Source organism: Hypanus sabinus, assembly GCF_030144855.1.
Source record: "Hypanus sabinus isolate sHypSab1 chromosome X2 unlocalized genomic scaffold, sHypSab1.hap1 SUPER_X2_unloc_2, whole genome shotgun sequence".
Classification (NCBI taxonomy): domain Eukaryota; kingdom Metazoa; phylum Chordata; class Chondrichthyes; order Myliobatiformes; family Dasyatidae; genus Hypanus; species Hypanus sabinus.
In genome coordinates, this window is record NW_026778990.1 from 41,658 (window position 1) to 66,603 (window position 24,946).

General features: G+C 44.2%; 2 protein-coding genes across 2 annotated transcripts in view; one reads left to right on the forward strand and one right to left on the reverse strand.

Moving 5' to 3' along the window:
* LOC132385773 (zinc finger protein 135-like) overlaps window positions 1–24,946 on the reverse strand; it is a 901,933-nt gene that overhangs the window by 40,736 nt on the left and 836,251 nt on the right. The window lies entirely within an intron of this gene.
* Window positions 876–24,946, forward strand: part of LOC132385765 (nuclear factor 7, ovary-like) — a 125,479-nt gene continuing 101,408 nt past the window's right edge. The window contains exons 1-2 of the mRNA XM_059957989.1: window positions 876–1,177; window positions 2,594–2,860. The gene's annotated coding sequence lies outside the window, so the exon portion shown is untranslated. The remainder of the gene's footprint in view (window positions 1,178–2,593; window positions 2,861–24,946) is intronic.

Sequence of the window (24,946 nt, forward strand, 5' to 3'; positions counted from 1 at the left end):
TTACAACATCTTTATTTAATTGTGCTTTCCGAATATCATCTTCCAAACCTAAAACTGAATCTAATGTCATTTCACACTTCCAAAATCCACTCTAATAAAACACTTTATCACCACTCTTTCCAAAATATAACTCAAGCGCTTGATTACTATACATTCCATAAGTTTACATAAATGAGACTTTCACGATATAGGCCCTTAACTAGAAGGATCAAGTGGGGATCTGCCAGGTTTTCAGGCACTACTATTTCCATTTTCCATGAGGAAAGTAGATGCACAATTCAAATATTTAATATTTTACAAATGCGAATTATATACAATTACAATTTCAAATATCACTCTTTCCTGGAGACACCTGACCTGCATTATTAATAGACTTCTTAAATTCATACAAAGAAATCTCTCCATCAGTGATACTATCATTGCTGTAGCTGACTTCCAGCACATCAGGGTATTCACTGAAAAACATATCCCTCTATTGTTTAACTTCTTCACTTAAATTAATCTCATCAAATGACCCAGCCAGTAACACAACCTTCCCTGTTTCAGTAACAATCATTTTGCCCTCAATAATCAACACTGGAATATTATGATCCCCACAAATCCCATTTTCTAAATCATATCCCAAACAATTCCAAGTTTGATATCCCTTCATATAACCTCCAATAAATCACCTACTTCCTCACCACGGCCTTTGCCCTTTTATTGTTAATAATGTAACTCGGAGACTGATGTACCATCACATAAAAACTCACATTTCTCCCAATTTGCTTCCTGTCCCGTTATAAATCCAAATCCAAACTCATAAAGACTGGAAGACTGACTGACGTTCACATAAACTAATCACCTTCCGAGTTCCCATTTGAACGACAGGCACTGCAGCCAATGACAGCAGGGGTCAGTGTTACGTCTGAGCTACGATAGGCTGGAGGAAATCGGCCCATGACCAGCCCCTCCTCTTCCGCTCCATCGCCATGGCGGAGATCAGCGAGTCGCTTCTGTCGGTGTCGCCGGCCTCGGCGCCCACAAGGACGGTTGTGATTCCCCTTCGCGCCTCGGTGGGTCTGTTTCGGGGACGTCTGTGGTGGCTGACGAAACATGCTTTGACAGGGAGCGAGCGAGGATCAATGACTACAACTCCCAGAAGGCCCCACTGATGACGTTGTGGTGTTGTTTCGGGGTAAGGTATCAAAGCAAAATGGAGGAAAATGTAATGCATTAAGTTTTCTGGACTGTGTCGTGCCTTCAATAAACAATTAAACTAAAAGAGAGATTCCAGCGAGAAATAGATAGAACACAGAACTATACAGCACAGTACAGGCCCTTCGGCCCACAATGTTGTGCTGACCCTTAAACTCTGCCTCCCTTAGCTTAAATTCCTCCATACATCTGTCTAGTAGTCTTCACTAGTGTATCTGCCTCCACCACTGACTCGAGCAGTGCATTCCACGCACCAACCACGCTCTGAGTATAAAATCTTCCTCTAATATCCCCCTTGAACTTCCCTCCCCTTACCTTAAAGCCATGTCCTCTTGTATTGAGCAGTGGTGCCCTGGGGAAGAGGCGCTGCCTGTCCACTCTATCTATTCCCCTTAATATCAACTATACCTCTATCATTTCTCCTCTCATCCTCCTTCTCTCCAGAGAGTAAAGCCTTAGCTCCCTTGATCTCTGATCATAATCCATACTCTCTAAACCAAGCAGCATTCTGGTAAATCTGCTCTGTACCCTTTCCAGTGCTTCCACATTCTTCTTATAGCGAGATGACCGGAACTGGACAGAGTACTCCCTGTGGCCCAACCAGAGTTTTATAGAGCTACATCATTACATCGCGACTCTTAAACTCTGTCCCTCAAGTTATGAAAGCTGACACCGCATAAGCTTTCGTAACTACTTTGTCTACCTGTGAGGCAACTTTCAGGGATCTGTGTACATGTAGCCCCAGATCCCTCTGCTCCGCTGCACTGCGAAGTATCCTGCCATTTACTTTGTACTCTGCCTTGGAGTTTGTCCTTCCAAAGTGTACCACCTCACACTTCTTTGGGTTGAACTCCATCTGCCAATTCTCAGCCCACTCCTGCATCCTTTCAATGTCTCTCTGCAATCTTAGACAATCCTCTTCATTATCCACAACACCACCAATCTTTGTGTCTTATGCAAACTTGCCAACCCATTCTCCTACCCCCACGTCCAGGTCGTTAATAAAAATCACAAACAGTAGGGGTCCCAGAACTGACTCTTGTGGGATACCACTAGTCACAACCCTCCAATCCAAATGTACTCCCTCCACCAGAACTCTCTGCTTTCTGCAGGCAAGCCAATTCTGAATCCACCTGGTCAAACATCCCTGGTTCCCAAGCCTTCTGACTTTATGAATAAGCCCACCGCGTGTAACTTAATCAAATGCATTACTAAAATCCATGTAGATCACATCCACTGCACTACCCTCATCTATATGTCTGGTCACCTCTTAAAAGAACTCCTTCAGGCTTTTTAGACATGATCTGTCCTTCAGAAAGCCGTGCTGACTGTCACTGATCAGACCATGATTCTTTAAATGCCAATAAATCCTATCTTTCTGAATCTTTTCCAACAGCTTTCCCACCACAGATGTAAGGCTCAATGGTCTATAATTATCTGGACTATCCCTACTACCCTTTTTGAACAAGGGGACAACATTCGCCTCCCTCCAATACTCCGGTACAATTCCCGTGGACAATGGGGACATAATGATCTTCGCCAGAGGCTCAGCAATCTATTTCCTTGCCTCGGATGCAGAACTGGGAAGCGCAGATGGAGTTCAACACAGATGAAGAGGTTCATTTCTGCAGGTCAAATTTGAACACAGAATATAATATTAATGGTAAGACTATTGGCATTGTGGACGGTCAGAGAGATCTTGGGGTCCATGTCCATTCGACACTCAAAGCTGCTGTGGAGGTTGGCAGTGTTGTTAGGAAGGTGTCTGGTGTGATGGGCTTCATCAACCGTGGGATTGAGTTCAAGAGCTGTGAGGTGATGTTGAAGCTATATTTCTCCTAACCTGTACAAAAGTAATTGTACCCCAACGCGGCAGGGCTGTGGGCTTAGTTGGACCCCACTTGGGAGTCCTGTGTTCAGTTCTGGTGTCCTCACTACAGGAAGGATGTGGATACTACAGAGAGTGTAGAGTAGATTTACAAGGATGTTGCTCTTGGATTGGAGAGCATGCCTTATGAGAATAGATTGAGTGAACTTGGCCTTTCCTTCTTGGAGCGACGGAGGATGAGAGGTGACCTGATAGAGGTGTATAAGATGGTGAGAGGCTTTGACCATGTGGATAGCCAGAGGCATTTTCCAAGGCTTGAAGTGCCTAACACGTGGGGACGTAGTTTTAGCTGCTTAGAAGTCGGTACTGAGGGAATGTCAGGGGTAAGTTTCTTACACACAGAGTGGTGGGTGCGTGGAATGCACTGCCGGCAGCGATGGTGGAGGTGGATACAACAGTATATTTTAATAGACTCTTAGATAGCGTCATGGAGGTTAGAAACACAGAGGGCTATATGATTGGGAAATCCGAGGCAGTCTCTAGAGTAGGTTACATGGTCGGTACAACATTGTGGGCTGAAGAGCCTGTAATGTGCTGTAGATTTCTGTGTTCTGTGTCAAAGACAGGCAGAGGGATTAGTTTAAATGGACAGGAGGACAGCATGAAAAGGTTGGGCCGAAAGGCCTGTGTTAGAGCCGTAAGTGACGGGTTCTGTCCCAACCATCGACTCTAATCCCCTCAACAGATGCTGCCTGACATGATAACGTTCTTGAAACGTTGCATTCAGTTCCGCTTAGCATTCTGTACAAAGGATGTTTTGTGCTGGAAGAGTGCAGAGGAGATTCATCATGATTGAGGGGGCTTCTGTTCATAAGTCCATAAGGCATAGGAACAGAATTAGGCCATTCAGCCCATTGAGTCAGCCACCTTTCCATCATGGCTGATCCCAGATCGCACTCAATTCCAGATATCTGACCTCCCGCCATATCCTTTGATGCCCTGACCGATCAGGAAACGATCAACTTCCACCTTGAATATACCCACACACACGGCCTCCACCGCAGTCTGTGGCAGAGAATTCCACAGATCCAATACACCTTGGCTAATAAAAAAAATAAGCTGCTTACCTCTGTTTGAAAAGGTGGCCCCTCAACTTTGTGGCTGTGCCCCACCACAGGAAATACCTTCTCCACATCCACCTTATCCAGTCCTTTCAACATTCGGTAGATTTCATTGAGATTCCCCGCATTTTTCTGAGTTCCAGTGAGCACAGGGTCAAAGCTGCCAAGTCCTCCTCACATTTTAACCCCTTCATTCCCAAAATAATCCTTCTGAACCTCCTCTGGACTCTCTCCAATGACAACACATCCTGTCTGAGATGTGGGGCCCAACACTGTTGACACTTCTCCAAGTGTGGCCTGACTCATGTCTTATAAAGCCTCAGCATTATCTCGTTGCTGTTATATTCATGGGGCGAGATTGGACTGTGTCTACAGGGGGATCTTGGAATGCAAGTTCATAACTCCCAGACAGTGGTTCCATTGTCAGGCAGTTATGTTGCAGCTGTATAAATCTCTTGTTTAACCACATCTGGAGAATTGCATTCGAATGCAAGAATAATGTGGAGGTTTTGAATGGTGAGCCGAAGAGGCTTTACAGGATGTTGCCTGGATAAAGTGAGACCGGACAAACTCGGGGAATTTTCTCCGGAGTGGCAGAGGCTGAGGGAGGTCTGACAGACGTTTACAGGAATGTGAGAGACACAGACAGAGTGGAGAGACGGGATTTTTTCTCTAAGGAGGAAATGTCCAATGCCAGAGGGCATGAACTTCAGGAGAAAGGGGGAACACATCCTCATTGGACCTTTTTTCACTATTGAAGTATTTTGTAATTTAGTGCATTTTGTCTCTTTTCTCTGCATAGCTGCTGTTGAAAAACAAATTGAAAAGGCAATGATGTTAAAAACCTGACTCCGAATGTTTAAAGGAGATTTGCGTTTCGAGTTTTGCTTTTCATTCTCATAGTGGTGGGTGTCTGGAGTGAATTTCGGGTGGTGGTGGAGGCAGGTGCAAACGAGGCTATTAGGTACCACGTGGATGTGAGGAGAATGGAGGGATGTGTTCCTTGTGTAGTCAGAAGGGATTGGTTTTGTAAGGCATGAAGTGACAATTGGTTCAGAACAACCCAGTGAGCAGAAGGGCCTGTTCAAGGACAAGTACAGCAAGCAGAGCAGGTAAACTGGATAAAGTGATCCCACTCAGAGAACTGACTGTGACGTCAGTGGATATATGCCGGCATCACAGTTCTCTCACCAAAGATACTTCACTGCTGGATAAAATGAAGTTTGTGATGTTTATAACCAATGTGGTGAATTGTACTGCTCAGACATCTCATCCTACTGAGGAAATTAAAATTATTGTGAAAGCTGCAGAAAGGTATCTTGGTGTAACTGGTGTTTTGTGGGAAGCTGTAAATGAAGCTCTGAGTTGTGGGGGTTTCTGCATCCCAGTCTACTTGTGAAGATATGTAATGGGATTGAAATATTGAAGTGAAATGCAAGAAGCCTGATTTTACATGGCCAACACTTTCAGCAGTTTATTTCTGATTGGTCAGATTCTTCCGATGTTATATCTGTTCAGGAAACCTGCACATTTTAAGTTTTATTCCTGTGCAGGATTATATTGTCGTTTGGCTTGACAGGTTAGTTGGTAGAGGGGTGATGTCAGTTTTATAAGGAAAAGGGGCAGAGTATAGTGTTGTGAATGGGAATAGACTGCATCATGAACTTGTAGAAAATCTTGATTTTAACTTTCTGAATCACATTTGGAGGTTTGGCCATCTACTTTTCTCATGGAAAATGGTTGTAGTAGTTCCCATTCTAAAACCTGGATCTCCCCGTCTGATCCTCCTTCTTGTAGGCCAATATCATTAAAGTCTCATTTATGTAAACTTGTGGAATGTATGATAATCGAGTGTTTGAATTATATTTTCGATAAAAGAGGTAAATTCACGTTTTATCAGAGGGGAATTTGGAACGGTAGAATAAGACCATAAGACAAAGGAGCAGAAGTCGGTCATTCAGCCCATCGACTCTGTTCTGCCAATTCATCATGAGCTGATCCATTCTCCCATTTAGTCCCACTCCCCCGCCTTCTCACCATAACCGTTGATACCCTGGCTACTCAGATACCTAGCAATCTCTGCCTTAAATAACATTGGAATCAGTTTGGGTTTGGAAGATCATATTAGAAAAGTACAGTTAAATAAACATGTTGTAATAGCAATATTTTTGATATTGAAGAGGCAAATAATATTTATTGAAGGACGGACTTTTGATTAATTTTTGGAAATGCAATTGAGAGGGCTATTGTACAATTTTTCTGATTGTTTCTATTTGTACGTCTTGTAAAGGTATGGGTGGGCAAGTATGACATTAAATTCATTTTTATATTTGGAAGATGGTATTAGTAAAGCCAGTTAAATATAGATGTTGTAACAGTAGTATTTTTACTATTCAAAAGGGAAATAGTATTTATGGAAGGAAAGAATTTTTATGAAATTGTGGAAATGAGGATGGAGGGGCTATTATCTAACTTTGAGTTGTTTTAATTGAACATTTTGTGTCAGGTATGGGTGGGACAAGTTATGTGTTTTTCAGACAGGATTAATGGACCTGCACTTGATTGGAAATGATATGGTCAAACTCCTTAAAAGGTGTCAGTGGTGAGATTTCCAGGCATGTGGATGGATAATAAGCTGACATGGAAGCACCGGACAAAAATAATTGATAAATATAAAGAAACATTAAATACTCTTCGTTATCCCTGTGAGTATTCTTGGGTGTGACATGAAAATATTTGATGACCAATCTCATTTGTTTATTTGGATCTATTCTTGATTATAGTTGTGGTTTATAGATCAGCTTCAACTTTATTATGTTTGTGTGTGATACAAGCACAGGCTTTGAGACTGTGTTGTGGTGCAGTCAGGTCGTCCCCTGTTTCGGCTTTACTGATTGAAATTATGGAGTTTGAATTTAATCTTAACATATTGGATTAATTTAAGGGGGAAACATGAGTATGCTGTTAAAGGTGAACTGGAGGACTTTTGGGAACTTCACAAGAAGAGTGTTTTTAGTTTTCGTTGCCTGGGTTCTGATCACATTGGAAATATGTGTTTGTTGGGTTATGCAAATCGTCCCACAGTTGTGTTCTCGGTAACCCCACCTTGTTTCTGTCAATGCCTTTATTTGATTATAAGATACTCAATTTAATGAAGTCTAACAATTCTGTTCTGCCTGAGAATTTGTTGGTTCAGTGTATATTAAGGAAATTATTGAGAAAGTTGAACCATTTTCCAGAGGATCAAAATATAATTTAACTGGGATTGTTGATGTTGCTGCGTTCTGCGTGAATTATTGGTAACAATAAAAAATGACCTACCAGCTATTTATCAGATGCAACAGAATCGCTTGTCATCATTTCACGCTTACAGTGGGTGAGGAATTTTTTTGCTGCAAAGTTGTAATTCTTTCAGATTCCCTTTCGGTTTTCAAGAGTCTTAAAAAGGTCATTCTTGCAGCAGGTCAGATTTACTGCTGGAAACTCATCCAACATTGTTTCATATTCAAAGGTTTGAATTCGGGGTGTGCACTGATTTGGGGTGCATGAAGACACGGGTCCTGAGGAGTTGGTAGATCAGAGGGATCTGTGAACACAGGTTCATAATGACTTGAAAGTGGCGTCACAGGTAGACAGCATCAAAATGAGTGCTTTTGGCACATTGGACTTCATAAATCAAAGTATTGAGTACAGCAGATGGGATGTTATGTTGAAGTTGTATAAGTCGTTGGTCAAGCCTAATCTGGAGTATTGTGTGTAGTTTTTGTTACCTGCCTAAAGGAAAATTATCAACAAAATAGAGAGAGTGCAGAGAAATTTACGTTTGCTGGGACTTGAGGACTCGAGCTTTAGAAAAAGTTAAGGACTTTATTCCCTTTAGTGTTGGAAAATGCAGGCAGGATTTTTCATCTGAGGTTGGGTGAGATGGGAACTGGAGGTCGCAGTTTAAGGGTGAAATGTAAAATAATTATAAGGAATCTGAGTGGGATTTCCTTCACTCTGAAGGTGGTGAGCGTCGGGGAAGAGCTGCCAGTGGAAGTTATGGATTTCATTGTAGAAAAGTTTGGATCAGTACAGGGACGGGAGGGGTATTGAGGACCATGGTCCAGCTGCGGTTATGGGACTCCGCAGAATAACAATTCGGTATGGACTAAATGGGAAAAAGGGTTTGTTTGTTATAGTGCTCTCTGACTCCAAATAAAGTGTCGATGAAGGGGAATTGGTTGGGGCTGTTGTCGGGAAGCTTTCAGGATTTCCTGCTGGGGACAGATGTGAATTGATACTAGATATCCATGGTCAAGGTGTGGCGCGCGCTCTCTCTCTCTCTCTCTCTCTCTCTCTCTCTCTCTCTCTCTCTCTCTCTCTCTCTCTCTCTCTCCTCTCTCCCTCTCTCCCTCTCTCTCTCTCTCCCCCTCTCTCTCTCCCCCTCTCTCTCTCCCCCTCTCTCCCCCCTCTCTCTCTCCCCCCCTCTCTCTCCCCCCCTCTCCCCCCTCTCTCTCCCCTCTCCCTCTCTCTCCCTCTCTCTCCCTCCCTCCCTCCCCCCATTGCCATTCACCCCGCTTCCAAAAAATTGCCCGTTTCTCCTCTTTACCTCAAACTCTCCTGCCCCCATTTTCACCCCTTCCCTCTCTTGCCACCTCTGCTTCCCCGTTCCCTCACCGTCACTTTCTCTCCATCTCATGTCTCCCAATCCCTCATCCTTTCTCTTCCTCCTCTCGCCTCACCTATTTCCCTCTTTTTCACACACTCTCTCTCCTCTCTTCATCCGTTCACTTCCCCACTGACACACCCTTGTTCTCCGCACATTCCTCCCTACTCTACCCACTCACTCAATCCCCTTCTTCTCTCCCTTATTGTCTCTTTCTCCCTTTCTACTCAATGCTTCCCCTGCCTCTCACCCTCACCACAATTCCTCCTTTACTGCAGCTCGTTTTCTGGGCCACCCTCCCGTCCCTACATCCCCCACCCGTACTGTGATGACGGTTGACTCGCACAGTGAATTGTCTGATGTTGTACAATTCTTCGTTGTTTGGACAGTGACAATGTTTTCTCGGAAGATGAAGGCTTGTAGTTTCCAGGAGAGGCCAGTTTGTTCCCTTTTTATGTGCTACAGAATAGGCCGGGTTAGGGAGTGTGGAGGAGAGAGGAGAGAGGAGAGAGGAGAGAGGAGAGAGGAGAGAGAGAGAGAGAGAGAGAGAGAGAGAGAGAGAGAGAGAGAGAGAGAGAGAGAGAGAGAGAGAGAGAGAGAGAGAGAGAGAGAGAGAGACTAAATACCTACAGCCTCAATTTCTTACCCCTGTCCTCCTCTCTTCATCCGTTCTCATCCACACTGCCCAACTCTTTCCTCCACACATTCCTCCCTAATCTTCCCCCTTTTCTGTCGCCTTTTTCCCCGCCACCCACCCGTCCCCACATCCCGCACTTTGATGACGGTTGACACGCACAGTGAATTATAGATGTTGTGTAATTCTTCATAGTTTGGAAAGCAGCAATGTTCTCTCAGAGATGAAGGCTTGTGGTTTCCGGGAGAGGCCGGTCTGTTCCCTTTCTGTGCGCTACAGAATAGGTGGGGGCACGGAGTGTGGAGTAGACGGGATAGCCATGTGTTCTCAGCAGCTACGCCGTCACGACAAAGACCGAGCGCTGTCTGTGACCTGGTCTCTGACACAAACACACACAGACACACAAAGAGACGGACAGACACATACAAGGACGCAAAGGAACACATAGAGATGCAAACAGACAGAAATTCTTTAAAAATGAATGCAGTTTGCTTTTTCAATGTTTTAAGATGGAGGCAACTATTCTGTGAACTGTTTGAAATGATTCTTTCTCTGGGATAATCTAATGTGCTTGTGGGGATATCAGCGGGTTTGCGGGTTCACATGGAAATACAACATTCTGTAAAGTTGTCTCCATTGATGCCCTTTATCTCATCAATCTTGATTTAATTATCAATCCAACAACCCCTTCGCTTTGGATGTGCTAGTTGAAATTTTAACAGCTTTTGTAACTGATCCGCTGTGTGCAGGGACCCATAAGAAGTGGAAATATAAACCAATACTCTGCTTATGAAATAATGTTTGATGAGTTTCCAACAGTAAATCTGTCCTACTGCAAGAACTACCTGTTTTAAGACTCATCAAAACCGAACAGGCATCTGAACAAATGACAACTTTACATGAACAAATTTCCACCACCCACCGTAAGCCTAAAATGATGGAAACAAATTCTACTGTATATACTGATAAATGGTTGGTAAATCGTTTCTTTATTGTTACTTGTAATTCATGAACAAAAAACAGCCACACTGTCATCCCGGTTAAGTTACCTTTTGATTCTTCTGCAGCAATGTTTAACACATCATTATAATTTTCCACAATATACTGACAAATCAAGATTGTCAAGCATAACAGAATCCTGAGACATTAAATTGTGTATGCTAAAATCAACTAAAGGGATTGAGAAAAACAATGTGGGGTTACCAAGAACGCTTCAGTGGGACATATTGCATAATCCAGCGAACCCATATTCACAGCATGATGAGAACCCAGTCCGTGGACAACAAGCTGTGTGAACTGATAAGTGAAATCTCTCACCAGCGGGAAACAAAAGAACGTAATGTTTTGTGCTTTGCAGAGACCTGGTTGACGGAGGAGACACCGGACCATGCCATCGAACCCTTTGGGTTCTCCCTGTTCCCTGTGGACAGGTGGAAACCACTCACGGGGAAGAGTAAAGGAGGTGGGGTATGCTTCATGGTCAACAATGCTTGGTGCAACCCACAGAATATGCATGTGCTCCAATCCTTTGTTGCCCAGATGTGGAGCAGCTGTTTAGACCCTGCTGGCTGCCCAGGGAGTTCACGGTGTTTTCATCACAGCAGTGTACATTCTGCCCCAGGCTGATACTGACCTGGCTCTCAAGGAACTGTACGAAACCCTCAACACGCTGAAGACTGCCCACCCAGAGGCTGCCTTCATTGTCGCCGTGACTTTAGTCCAGCATCGCTGACTGAATCCCTCCGAAGTGTTGTCAGCACATCCAGGTGAGCTCTCGAGGAGCTGGCACACTCAACCTCTCCATAACGCTTACAAAGTGCTCCTCCGACCTCACTTCAACAATCAGATCACTCTCTGATCCGGCTTCTGCCGATGTACAGGCAAAAACTCAAACGAGAAGCGGCCATAGATGATCCGTCCACTGTTGGTCCGACCAATCGGACTTCATGCTGCAGGACCGCTTGGATGACATCAATTGGATTGTCTTCCATGATGAGGATGTGACCAAGTTCACGATGGGGTCACGTGCTTCATCTGAAAGTGTATCGAGAATGTTGTTCTCCAGAAATCGGTCAATGTCGTTTCTTTATCGTTACCTATAATGTGGGCACAATAACAGCCACACTAACAACCCCAGTTAAATTATATTTTGATCCTTCTGTATTAACATATCACAATAAATTTCCTTAATGTACCAATGAACTAACAGATTTCAAGGCGTAACAAGTCCCGAGACTTTATTAAACCATGTATCCCAAAATCAATAAAGGCATTTACAAAAACAAGTTGGGGTTGCCGGGAATGCCACAGTGGGACATATTGCATAATTCAACGAACCCACATTCCCAGCGTAATAAGAACCCAAGCACCCTAAACTATAACACTCTTCTTGTGATGTTCCCAACAGTCCTCCGACACACCTCTAACAGGATGATAATTTCTTTGCTACTTCAAATTAAACCAGTACGTTAACATTAAATTCAACCTCCGAAAAATCAATCAGTAAACCTGAAACAGCAGACGACTTTACTGCACCATAACAGAATCTTGTCTCACAGCCAAACATTTGAAAGTTGGAGATGAAGCTGATCCATCAGCCACAGAATCAAGACAAGATCTAATGAAACAAATGTAAATGGTCAGCAGAGATTTTCATGTTGCACCTGAAGAATATCCACAGAGACACCGAGAATATTTATTGCTCCTTTATATTTATCAATTATTTTACTGATACGGTGCTTCCCTGTCAGCTCATTGTGCATCCACCTGTCTGGAAATCTCACCACTTACACGTCTTCAAGAGTTTGATCAGATGATTTCAAATCAAGCACAGGTCTATTAATCCTGTTTATAAAACATTTGACTTGTGTTTTTTGCCGCTGAAAGCTTAAGTCCCATCTATTTGCCAACTGATTAATTGCTAATGGCATCCTATATGCAGTTAAATTGACATTTCTATCTCAAATTCATAAACCTCCATCATCTGTAAATAGTAATTTACCCACCCCTGCACCTATCTCAAAGAAAATATTCTTAATTATAATAAGAATTGATAAATACTGCCTTGTGCTTTCTTGTATCTCAGAAACTTGCGTATAACTTGCACAAGAAATCTAAATAAAAAAATCTCATAAAACTTTACAGTCGAACTTCCAAAAATTAATCAAAAGGCCTGTGTTAAAGCTGAGGAAATGGCATGTAAGTAGCAAAATTGAGTGGGATGTTGGATCATCGGGATGCTTTTAAAGTTCAACAAAAGGCAACTAAGAAGCCATAAGAATGGTAAAGGAGAAACACGAGAGCAAACTCGCCAATAATATAAAACAGGCTATTATATTTTAGCTACATAAGGAGCGAAAGGGAGATGAGAGCTGATATTGGAGCACTGGAAAATGATGCTGGTGAGGTAGTAATGGGAAACAAAAAATGGCAGAGAAACTTAGTGAATACTTTGCATCATTCTTCACTGTGGCAGACACAGAAGGAGCGAGTGCCTTTGCTATTACAAAGGAAAAAGCGCGTGACTAACTCAAAGGTCTGAAGGTGGACAAGTCCCCTGGAACAGATGGACAACAACCCAGAGTCCTGAGAAAAGCTATTGAAGAGATACAGATGCATTGGTCACGGTCTTTCAAGGATCACTTGATTCTGGCATGGTCCCGTCGGATCGGAAAGTAGAAAATTGCACTCTTTACGAAGGGAAGAAGGCAAAAGAAAGGAATTTCTAGGCCAGTCAGCCTGAGTTCCGTGGTTGGGAAAGTATTGTAATCATTTAAGGAGGATGAGTTTCCGAGGTACTTGGAGACTGATGATAAAACAAGTCAATGTCAGCATGGTTTCTGTAAAAGGAAATCGTGCCTGACAAACCTGTTAGAGGTCAGTGAGGAAGTGAAAAGGAGGATGGACAAATGAGAGGCAGTTGATATCATTTACTTCGATTTTCAGAAGGCCTTTGATAAGGTACCACACATGAGGTTGCCGAGAAAGATAAAATCCCATGTTGTTACAGGAAAGATACTGGCATGGACAGAGGAATGTCTGACAGGCAGGAGGCATCAGGTGGGAATAAAATGGGCCTTTTCAGGCTGGCTGCCAGTGACTAGTGTTCCTCAGGGGTCAGTATTGGGACCGCTACTCTTCACATTGTGTATCAACGATTCAGATAATGGAATTGATGACTTTGTGGCAAAGTTTGCGGATGATACAATGATAGGTGGAGGGGAAAGTAGTGCTGAGGAAACAATGTGATTGCAACAGGACTTAGACAACAGAAGGATTGGTTAAAAAAGTGGCAGATTGAATACGGTGTTGGGAAATGTATGATAATACATTTTGGTCAAAGGAATAATAGTGCAGACTAGTGTTTAAATGGGGAGAAAATTCAAATATCAGAGCTGCGGGGGGACTCGTGCAAGAGACCCAGAAAGGTATTTCACAGGTTAAGTCTTAAAGAAAGAAAATACATTGTTGGCTTTTTTGAAGAGGAATGGAATATTTAATTAAGTATATAATCCTGATCCTTTATAATACACAGGTTAGGCCGTACTTGGAGTTTTGTCAATGTTTTTGGTCCCATATCTCAGAAAGGAAGCAGGATCTCATCGAAACCTACCGAGTGTTGAAGGGACGAGACAGGGTGCATGTGTTTCATATGATGGGGCATCCAGAGTAGACGGCACAGCCTCAACATTGAGGGGAGATGTTTTTGAACAGAGGTAAGCAGGAATATTTTTAGCCAGAGAGTAGTGAACCGGTCGAATACACTGCCACGGGCTGCGGTGGAAGCTGTCTGTGGGTATATTTATGGCGGAAATGGTCATTTCCTGATCGATCAGGCCATCAAAGGACATGGCGAGAAGGCAGGTGTATGGGGTTGAGTGGGATCCGGGATCTGCAATGATAGAATGGCGGAGCAGAATCGATGGGCGGAACGGCCACATTCTGCTCTTATGTCTTACGGTCTTTCCAAGATTCAACTTGACCTCCCTTTTCCAGTCAGCACCGCCCCGGCTTGTCCCCGTTAAACTGACTCAGTGCGGGTGGACTTTAGGACCCGGGGCAGCTCAGGACCGAATCCGCCGTGTTTCTGTTCTGTTGATGGACGTGGTGAGCGAGTTAACATTAATAGATCGATAATTCTCATCTCGTGTTTATTTCACTCTCCGCACATTTATATTTACAGGGACATTACTCCTGACATTGGTCCCAAGACCCAGCCTGTTTACAGAACCGGAGCGGAACTGGAGCAGATTCTTAGACACTTGTTTTCATCGCAAATCCAGAAGACAGTTTAACGTTTTTTCGTGAATTTATTCTGAGTGAAGTTGTGGAGATGGGAGTTGGTCTCCGCGTTGTAAAATGAATCTGTCCCGGACTCGTAACTGAGATAAACTCCCACCCTCCCGGGGTTGGGACAGGCAGCGAGTCGGGGTTCAGGGGAGGTGGCAACACTGAACAAATCATAATTCAAGTCCGATAACCCCTGTCCGATGACCCAGATCAGCCAGATAGTGGCGTCTGTGTCCACAGGACACTCGAAGCTGCTGCGTCGGTTGAGAGTGTTGTTAAGAAGCCGTATGGCGTACTGGGCTTCATCAACTGTGGGATTGATTTCAAGAGCTGTGAGGTGATGTTACAGAGGAACAACGCCTTAGTTAGACCACACCTGGAGTACTGTGTCCAATTCTGGTTACCTCACTACGGGAAGGATGTGGATACTATACAGCGAGTGCAGAGGAGATTTACAAGGGTGTTGCCTGGATTGAAGAGCATGCCTTATGAAAACAGGCAGAGTGAACTTGGCCTTTACTCCTTGGAGCGCCGGAGGGTGAGGGATGACCTGATACACGTGTATCAAATGATAAGAGGCACTGATCGTGTGGATTGCCAGAGGCTATTTCCCAGGGATGAAATGGCTAACACGTGGGGGCACAGTTTTAAGGTGCTTGGAAGTAGGTACAGAGGGGGTGTCAGAGGTAAGTGTTTCACACAGAAAGTGGTGGTGCATGGAATGCATTGCGAAGGTGGCAGAGGTGGATAGAACAGGGCCTTTTAAGAGACTCTTAGTTAGGTACATGGAGCTTAGAAAAATAGAGGGCTATGCGGTAGGGAAGTTCTTGACAGTTTCTAGAGTATGTGACATGGTCAGCACATCATTGTGGGCCGAAAGGCCTGTAATGTGGTGTAGAAATTTTGTTCACTGCCAACGGCGAGATGCCGAACAGTGTTGCAGAGAGACAGTTCTTGGGATGCAAGTTCACAGCTCGTTGGATGTGGCGAAACAGGTCGATTAGGTGGTGAAGGAGGCTTATAGAATACCGGCTTTTATTCGTGAAGCGCTGAGTTCAAAATCCAGGAGGTTATATTGTAATTTATAACACTCTGGTCAAACCATGTCCGGAGTATTTATCTGAGGCTTCTGTGGTGCATATCTGGACAGTTCGGACGCAACATCCATGGTCGACGCTCTCCGACGGAGGCCTCACAAACTCACACTGAGAAATATACAAATAACCAATGTCCCAGCTTCCGACCCTGCGGTACACCACTTGTTCCAAATTTCCCTCAGAACAGAGATGAGGAGGAATTTATTCAGAGTGGGGTGGTGAATGTGAGGCATTAATTGCCCTAATTCCTGCTGTCGGTAGATGCCGGCCTCTGCGTCCAGAACGACAGGTGAATCTGTTCCAACAGATGTTTGTGATGGCTGAGGAATAGTGTTGACGCAGGGAGCGAGTGAGAAGCTGAGACATTAGGACTACAACACCCAGTAGGCTCCGCGGCCCCGTATGTTCGGCAGCTGAAGCTGACTGAAGCTGTAGTTCCTATGAAAAGAGAGCGTTTGTGACTATTCTTCATTGAACAATTTGTGTCATTTGTCACTCTTTACGTAACCCGACAATTACATCGTGACAATGGGGCCTGTGGTGGCGGAGGGGAGAATCGGTGGTGCATCACGCTCAGTTTTGGGGTCAGTGCACAGTCACAATCGAGTCTCCTTTTGACTCCCGTTCTCCACGGCCGGCAACAAAAGTCGTGAATCTTCACTGCGAATTCCAGATTAATCACGTCCTTTCCGAGGCGGCCGGCCAGAGATGCACAGTTCTCCAGCCGTGGTCTCACCGACATAAAACAATGACAGTAGGGGAACAGGCGCTTCTGCTCACTGTGTTGTTCTGAACCAATTGAACCGGTCACTTTATGTCTCAGTAAACCAGTCCCCTCTGCCTACACAAGGTCCACATCCCTCCATTCTCCAACCATTCACGTGATATCTAAAAGCCTTTATCACATCTGCCTCCAACACCACCCCTGGAATTCCTTCCAGACACCATCACTATGAGTCCAAAAAAAAACAAAAGTTGCAACACACATCTACTTTAAACATTCAGAGGCAAGTTTAACATTGCAGTCTAATATAAGATGTTTGTATTACAGCAGCAGTGTCATGAAAAGAGAGAAAAATGCACTAAATTACAAAATACACAAACATCGCAAAAAGGACCCGTGAAGTACTGTTCCCCGTTTCTGCTGAAGTGCGTTTCGTCTGCGAGTAGACATTTCCTACTTCGAAACACAATACCGGGCGGCCAGTGTGTCTGTGCTTCTCAGGTACCTATAAACTTCTGTAGGGCTTCCCACAGCCTCTCCCGAACAGAGCAAATTCCCCTGGATTGTCCAGTCTTGTTTTATCCAGGCAGCATCTTGTTAAGGGTCTTCTAATTACCATCCAAATCTTCTGCATTATTCCAGTATTAAAATGCAACATAACTGCCTGACACTGGAACCACTATCTGGGAGATATGAACTCGGATTCCCTCTGTAGATTAGCCCATGAATACAGAAGCAAAGGGATAGCGTTGAGCCTTTATCAGGTGCTAGTCATGCTGTACGTGGAGTATCGTCAACATTTTTGTGCCCCGTATCTCAGAAAGGAAGTGTTGTCCTCGGAGAGATTTCAGAGGAATTTCACCAGGATGATTCCGGGAATTAACGGGTTAACATACGAGAAGCATTTGGCGGCATTGCGCCTGTACTGACTGGAATTCAGAAGAACGCGGGGCGATCTCATTGAAACCTACCGAGTGTTGAATGGACGAGATCGGGTTGATGTGGAGGGGATGTTTCCTCTGGTGAGCGCATCCAGCACTAGAGGGCGCAGTCTCAAAATTGAGGCGCAACCTTTCAGTACTTTCCTTGTTTTTACTGACACTGTCTCAGGAGACGGCTTATCCACTGATGACTACTGCAAACCCACGGACTCTCAAAGCTGCCAGGATTATAAATATTCCCATTCTGTTATCTGTAAAATCGCGATGCATTTCTCTCAGTTCCCCCGTCTCCAACACATCTGATCTCAGGATGAGGCTTTCCATTCTGGAGCGAAGGAGATGTCTTCCTTTTTCAAGAAAGAGGCTTCCCTTCGTCTACCATCAACGCTGCCCTCAACCGCATCTCATACATATCGTGCACGTCTGCTCTGACCCCATCCTCCCGCCACCCTACCCGGGATAGGTTTCACCACCCCAACAGCCTTCGCCACCAGCACATACATTTTGGATTGGACAGTTTAATAATGTTTAAGGATGCTGTCATGTTTGAGAATCTGTTAGCTCATCAGTATATTAAGGAAAATTATGACGATATGTGAACCAGTCATCATTAACTAGGTTAATCATTTTAACCGTTTTTTGCAGACGGATCGAAAGATAATTTAACTGGGAATGTTGGTGGAGCACTTTTTTTTCTGACTGAATTGCAGAAAAGGATAAAGAAATGACTTACCTACCATTTATCAGTACATACGGCAAAATTGGTTGCCATCTGTTTTCGACTGAGAGTGGGTGAAAGAAATTTGCCCAGATAAATTTGTAATTTGTTCAGATTCCTTTTCGGTTTTGATGAATCTTAAAACAGGTGACTTCAGTAATAGATCAGATTTACTGTTGGAAATTCATCAAACATTATTTCCTATTCAAAGTCAAACACGAGGAAATCTGCAGATGCTGGAAATTCAAGCAACACAGACAAAATGCTGGTGGAACGCAGCAGGCAAGCCAGCATCTATAGGGAGAAGCACTGTCGACATTTCAGGCCGAGACCTTCGTTAAGCCTAACTGAATGTGAAGTTAGCCTTTCAGTTTAGAGGGGTATTAGAGGGGTTTAGGGGAATGAGCGGGTTGATTGTATACTTACCAAAGCTGTTAAAAGTTTAACTGTCGGTAAAGAGCTTCCACCTAGGAAATCAGCAAGTAAGGGTTTTTTAGTGCTAATAATTGTGGGCTTATGGTAATACTGGTGGGATAATGGTCACAATGGGAGATACCATTACAGAATACATAGAAGTGTTGGATTTATGGGAAAAGGGCTTAAAACACGAATCGTCTTCCAATTGACAATACTATTCCTCATGTCGTGTTGGTAAACATCATTCTGGCTCGTGTACGTTTTGTCATTATGAAACAGTTGAACACATTTTAATTCAGTGCGAAGCGTATCAGAAAGAAAAAAAATCAGATGGAGGCTTCATTACAATCTTCGGGGGTTGTTAGACTTTATTTAAAAGCTCTCTGACGTAATGGGAGTGACTTTAATTTAATTCATAATATTGTGTTTCATTGCATACGATCTCTGGGACTTTGGGGTAATTTACCTTTCAAATGGAAAAACAATGAAAGCAGCCAGGGTTTTATTTCCCAATTCTCCGCACCACACTCCAGTCCAGATGGCGGCGGCATCAGCGCCTTGAAGTGGGAGTGTCGACCGTCGTTTATGCAACTCCCACCCTATTCCTTCACGTTAGCCAATCATTCAAGGGACAGTGTAGACTGCTCTGATAATATTGGAATAGCCAACTAGCATCGTACTATACGCCGCCGACATGGTGGAACGTCGGACAGTGAGGATGGTAGAAGGGAATGGAAATAGATGCAAATATCCACTGACCAATGGGTTTGCGCCTTCCGGAGCAGTTCTCCGACTGACATCTTCCCGGTCCAATGAGATACTGACGCTCCGGGACGGTGCTTTGCCCCACCCCACACACAAACTATGCTAATATCCCACAGCTGCCGGACGATGGGATAATCGGCCTGGGAATAACACCTGGGAAATCAGGTGGTGAACGTGAGGGGCTGGACACGGACTACTGCGGCCGCCTGCGGCTTGTGCTCAGGTCGCGGCTTTATTAATGAACTGAAGCACCGAGGTGACCGGATATTTCACCGCGCTGATCACCTGCTCCCTGAATTTCAACTGAGTCACCGCGTAAATAAATGTGTTCGTGCAGCAGCTGAAATTCTTCAGCAAAACCCCGACGTACATAAAGATCCATTCGGAAACATTGAAATCGAATCCTTTTCCTGAGACCTGATAATATATGAAATTTACAACCGCCGTCATCAACACGAGGATGAAGCTGCCGGAGAGCGTGAAGAGTAAAACCACAGACCTCCTCCGGCTCTCCATCTCCGGGTCACTCCGGTCATTGACTCCGGTCCATTCAGAATTGGGTGTGAATGAACGGGTTGACTATTTAGCTGCAAAAGCTGTTGAAAATTCAACTGTAGATTCAAACCTTAAACTTTGCAAATCAGAAGCAGTTTCAGGTTTTGCAAGGTTAAGAATTAGGGGCTTATTATACATTTCGTGGGATACTGGGCACAAGGGGAGGCACCTTTAGAGAACCCCTGTGTTCGGTTCATGGGAGAACCGGGTAAAAACAAGAAGGGAAGGAATTATATTGATACGAGCTGAATTAGCCCGATTATATTGAATTATTCCTTATGTCGTGTTGGAAAACTTCATACTGGGTCATGTAGTTTTTGTCATTATGAAGCACTTGAACACACACTATTTCAGGGTGAAGGTGATCAGGTAGACAGAAATGAAATACAGATTTCATTCCAATCGTTGGGGGCGGATATCTTTCATTTCAGTCGTGGGAATGAGTTTAATTTGATTCACTCTATTGGGCTTCACGTGATACAATCTGTAGGATTTTTGGAGTGTAATTCAGTTTTCATTAAAACAAAGAAGCAGCAAGGGTTTTATTTCCCAATCCTCTACACCATATTCCAGTCCAGTTAGTGGCGGGAACGTGCATTAATTTGGAATACCAACCACCATGTATCCAAAACCCACCCTATTTATATGCACGTTAGCCAATCATTCAAGCGGAAGGCGGAAACTGGTGTGTTTGACATTTGATTATCCTACCAGCATCAGACTAGAACACCAGCTGTCTTGTGGGAAAGTCGGTCTGTGAGGTTGGTGGGTGGGAATAGGAGTAGATGGACATATTCCCAGACCAATGGATAGCTGGCATTTCAGAGTAGTTCGTTGACTGACATCTGGCGAGTCCAGGACAGCGCTTTGCCCCTCCCCAGAAACACACTATCCTAATGTCCAAGACCTGCTGGTCAATGGGACAGTCGGCCCCGGAATAACAACTGCGAGATCAGGCGGTGAATGTGAGGAGTTGGCCTCCGGATTGGAGAAATTGTGGCCGCGTCCGGCTTGTGCTCAGGACGCAGCTTTATTATTAAAATGAAGCACCAAGGGGACAGAATATTTCACCGACCTAATTATCTGTCCCCTGAATTTTGACTGAGTCACCGCGTAAATAAACTTGTTCGTGCAGCAGCTGAAATCACTCAGCAAAACCCCGACGTAGATAAAGATCCATTCAGAATCATTGAAACTGAATCCTTTCCCTGAGACCTGATAGTATATGAAATTTACAACGATTGTCATCCACAGGAGGATGAAGCTGCCGGAGATGGTGAAGAGTAAAATCACAGACCTCCTCCTGCTCTCCATCTCCGGGTCACTGCAGTTCTCCCCCTTGCTCTGACCCTTCAGCCCCTTACGGACCCGACTGGCCACTAAAATGTGTCTGACTGTCAGAGCGTTGAGCAGCAGGATCCCAGCGAAAGGGAGGAACGGAGTTAAAACCGTATCGAGCCAGTCATACCCTACCCACCCGGGGTCAGTGAAATAATTGTCCCTGAGATCACAGAACCACGGTACATTGTCGATGATCACCCTGGGTTGCCGTGTGAAGTATCGGGGAACATTTTTCAGACAGAACAGTGCGCCGATTGTTGTTAGAACCACAGCTGCAGTTTTCCCGGTGCAATATCTTGTTTTCAGCTTCTGACAGCAAATGGCGACAAACCGGTCAAAGGTGAAAGTGACGGTGAACCAGACAGAACAGTTTGTGGCTGTGAAGCTCAGTACATCGATAACCCGGCACACAAGGGTGATGTCCAGAAAACTCCACAGGAAGTAATAGGATTTGATTCGCCACAGAATGACCGCGGTGACAATGGTCAGTAGATCCGCCGCTGCCATGGCCACCAGGTAGCGAGTGGTGCAGGTAGAGAGGCCGCACTTTCCCCGAGACAGGATCACAATTGCCAATAAATTCACTGCGTGTGGGAAAGGTGGAGAAGAGGAGGGAGAGGGGGAGGGAGACAGGGAGAGGGGAGGTGGGAGGGCGAGGGAGCAGAGAGAGTGAGGGAGAGAGAGATAACACACAGAAGGCATTACTGAACGCATTCCTCAAGGGATCGGGTTTCAGCTGAAGACCAGGCGTTGTGGAGTCAGTCCACGGCTGCTAACCTAACATGGGACACTGGTCACACTGTCTCTGACCTGCCTTCTTCAGTGTGGAGGTTAGACAATGTGTGGACAATTGTCGTCGATAAAAGCGATCTTCATGAACAACATCGGTCGGTGCTGAACCCGATTCCAGTCCCTGTCGTGGCGGGTTTCATTGATTTAACCGTGACTGACCTGGCCCCTGGAAACTCGAAATTGATGGGGCCGATAAGGCATACAGAGGACAGGAACACACACAAAACACTGGAGGGACTCAGCAGGTCAGGCAGCATTCTGTACATGGAATTGAACAAACTTTGGTATTGGGCCGAGACTTTTCTCCAGGACGAAGAGGTGTCCTGGAGAAAAGTTACGACGCGTCTCAGAGGGAAAGCAGGAACAACTGAGCAACCTGAGGCTGAGCGGCTCCGTTAATGGATTAATTCCACAGCGCAGTTCAATTCGATAACTCTCGTCAGCAGATCCGTGGACACTGGTTCAGATGATCAGACCCAATTATTGACCGACAGGCAGTGAGATCCGACTGTGACAGACTCCACAGGGAGACGTGAGACACGGGACCCGGGTTTCTCTCTGATCAATAACTCTGAAACAGTGAACTTTACAATGTAATCCCCTCCCAGTCACAGCTTGCGGGAGAGCTGCCTGTCCCCACAATGGGACAACTCCGGACAAGGTGTCATTGAAGGCAAGAACAACGTTCGAGTCGATCCCGTGAGTTTGATGAGAGACAGGAGTTTAGCTCCGCTTGTCCTTAAATATGAAAAATCAGAGTGTTGAACTGACAGGATCAATATCTCTAACGGATATTTCTACAATGATCATCAAGTTAGAAGCTTGTCAGATTCACATGGTTAACACACAGAAATACCAAACATGAATTGCTCTGCTCACTCACCAGGAACTCCAATGACGGCGATGAACACGTACAGTATTTTCTCCACACTTCTGTACCTATCCAACATTGCAGGCATTTTCTCTGTCCAGTAACCTGTCCCCACTGTGCTACAGGCGATCTCTTGGAATGAAATGTAAAGGGAGCCCATGCCTACGGTTTTTAATACCATTTAGTGACTCCACAGGGACACATTTTAACAGATTTAAAAATAGCTGTTTTAAAATTATTTACAAACCAATTAAGTCAGGCAGATGCAATCTCCGTGGTGACAGATTGCGATTGAATAATTAACTAGTGCAATGTGTGGACTGTTTGTGTGAATTAGTTTGTCCCAACAAAGGTGACTGAACCTTCAGTGGTTTCTTATCAATTCAATATTCTCCCACTCTAAATATGTACTTCAATGGAGCCATTTGAGAAACATAATACTGAAGTAAATTATGTCATTGTAGCTTGTCAAATTGTATTGAATCACCTACTGTTATCATTCTCCTCGAGAGTATGAACTTTTGGATTAGTTTGTGTTTGGGGGACTCTAACCAAGTTGTCAAAAGTCTTGAACATCTTTTCTGTTCTAGAAAAGAAAAATATCTTGTTAGTTAAGCAATTTTTAGGATTGCTCTCAAATTATTCCAGTCTTAACAAAATTGTTAATTTCAAATTCCCAAACGTAACGGTACACCAATGAGTAACTTTCTCCTGAAATGTAGGCATCTATCTCCGAATACAGATGCACGGATTTCCATCTGCTCAACCAGGATTTCACATTGCCAGTGTGGAATTCGGGTGTCCTTAATATCAATTACATGGAAAACAAATAAGGAAACACAACGAAGCACACACGCACGCGCGCGCGCACACACACTCTCTCTCTCACACACACTCTCTCTCTCACACACACACACACACACAAGACAGTACAGAAATCCATGTTTGTATCATTCTTTCATTCCTTCATTTCATTATATTTATTATCAGAATATGTATGCAGTACACAATCCTGTGATTCTTCTTCACCATATAGCCTCGAAACCAAGAAAAAAACATCAACAACTCCTCTTCCGCACGAAATGCACAAAAACAAATAAAAACGCAACAGAAACATTGTCCCCAATCCCACAGCTGTTTCGTGCCACAAAATAATTGCAAAACTTAAAATAAACAGTGCACTTTCACACGTTACAAAGAAACGTGGGGGTGGGGGTGGATACAGCTGCGTGGGACACTGACACAAAAATGCATTTTCAACACAAAAGTGAATTCAGGTCATAATAACATATTTACTTTGATCATCTTATTTTTTGTCCTTCGAAGCCAAAGTCACACGCCTCCTTCCACGTCCTCAGTTAGCATACAGCAAAGCAATCTGGGATAATGTAGGGTCTATTGAGCACATTACAAGATTAAGTACATTAAAAAAATCTCAAAGTTTCGAATGTATATCAACGGTACTCCCACACGTGAGTGTCACGTAAATTCATTCATAATAACTGCATCTTCTGTTTCCCAATGTGTTGCCATGTAGCAACACATTGAATGTAGCCATGTTTAGGGTGGTTCGAGACTCTCCTGCATTATGAACCATATATATATATACACTACTATTTCTACTTCTACTGGAAGCTCATTCCACACAGTTACCACTCTCTGAGTAAAGAAATACCCCCTAGTGTTACCCTTAAACATTTGTCCCCTAACTCTCAAATCATGTCCTCTTGTTTTAATCTCCCCTACTCTAAGTGGATAAAGCCTATCCTCGTCACCTCTATCTATCCCCCTCATAATTTTAAATACCTCTATCAAGTCCCCACTCAAACCTTTATGCTCCAAAGAATAAAGACGTAATTTGTTCAACCTTTCCGTGTAAATTAGGTGCTGAAACCCAGGTAACATTCTAGTAAATATTCTCTGTCTCTGTCTATTTTGTTGATATCTTTCCTATAATTCGGTGACCAGAACTGTACACAATACTCCAAATTCGGCCTTACTAATGCAT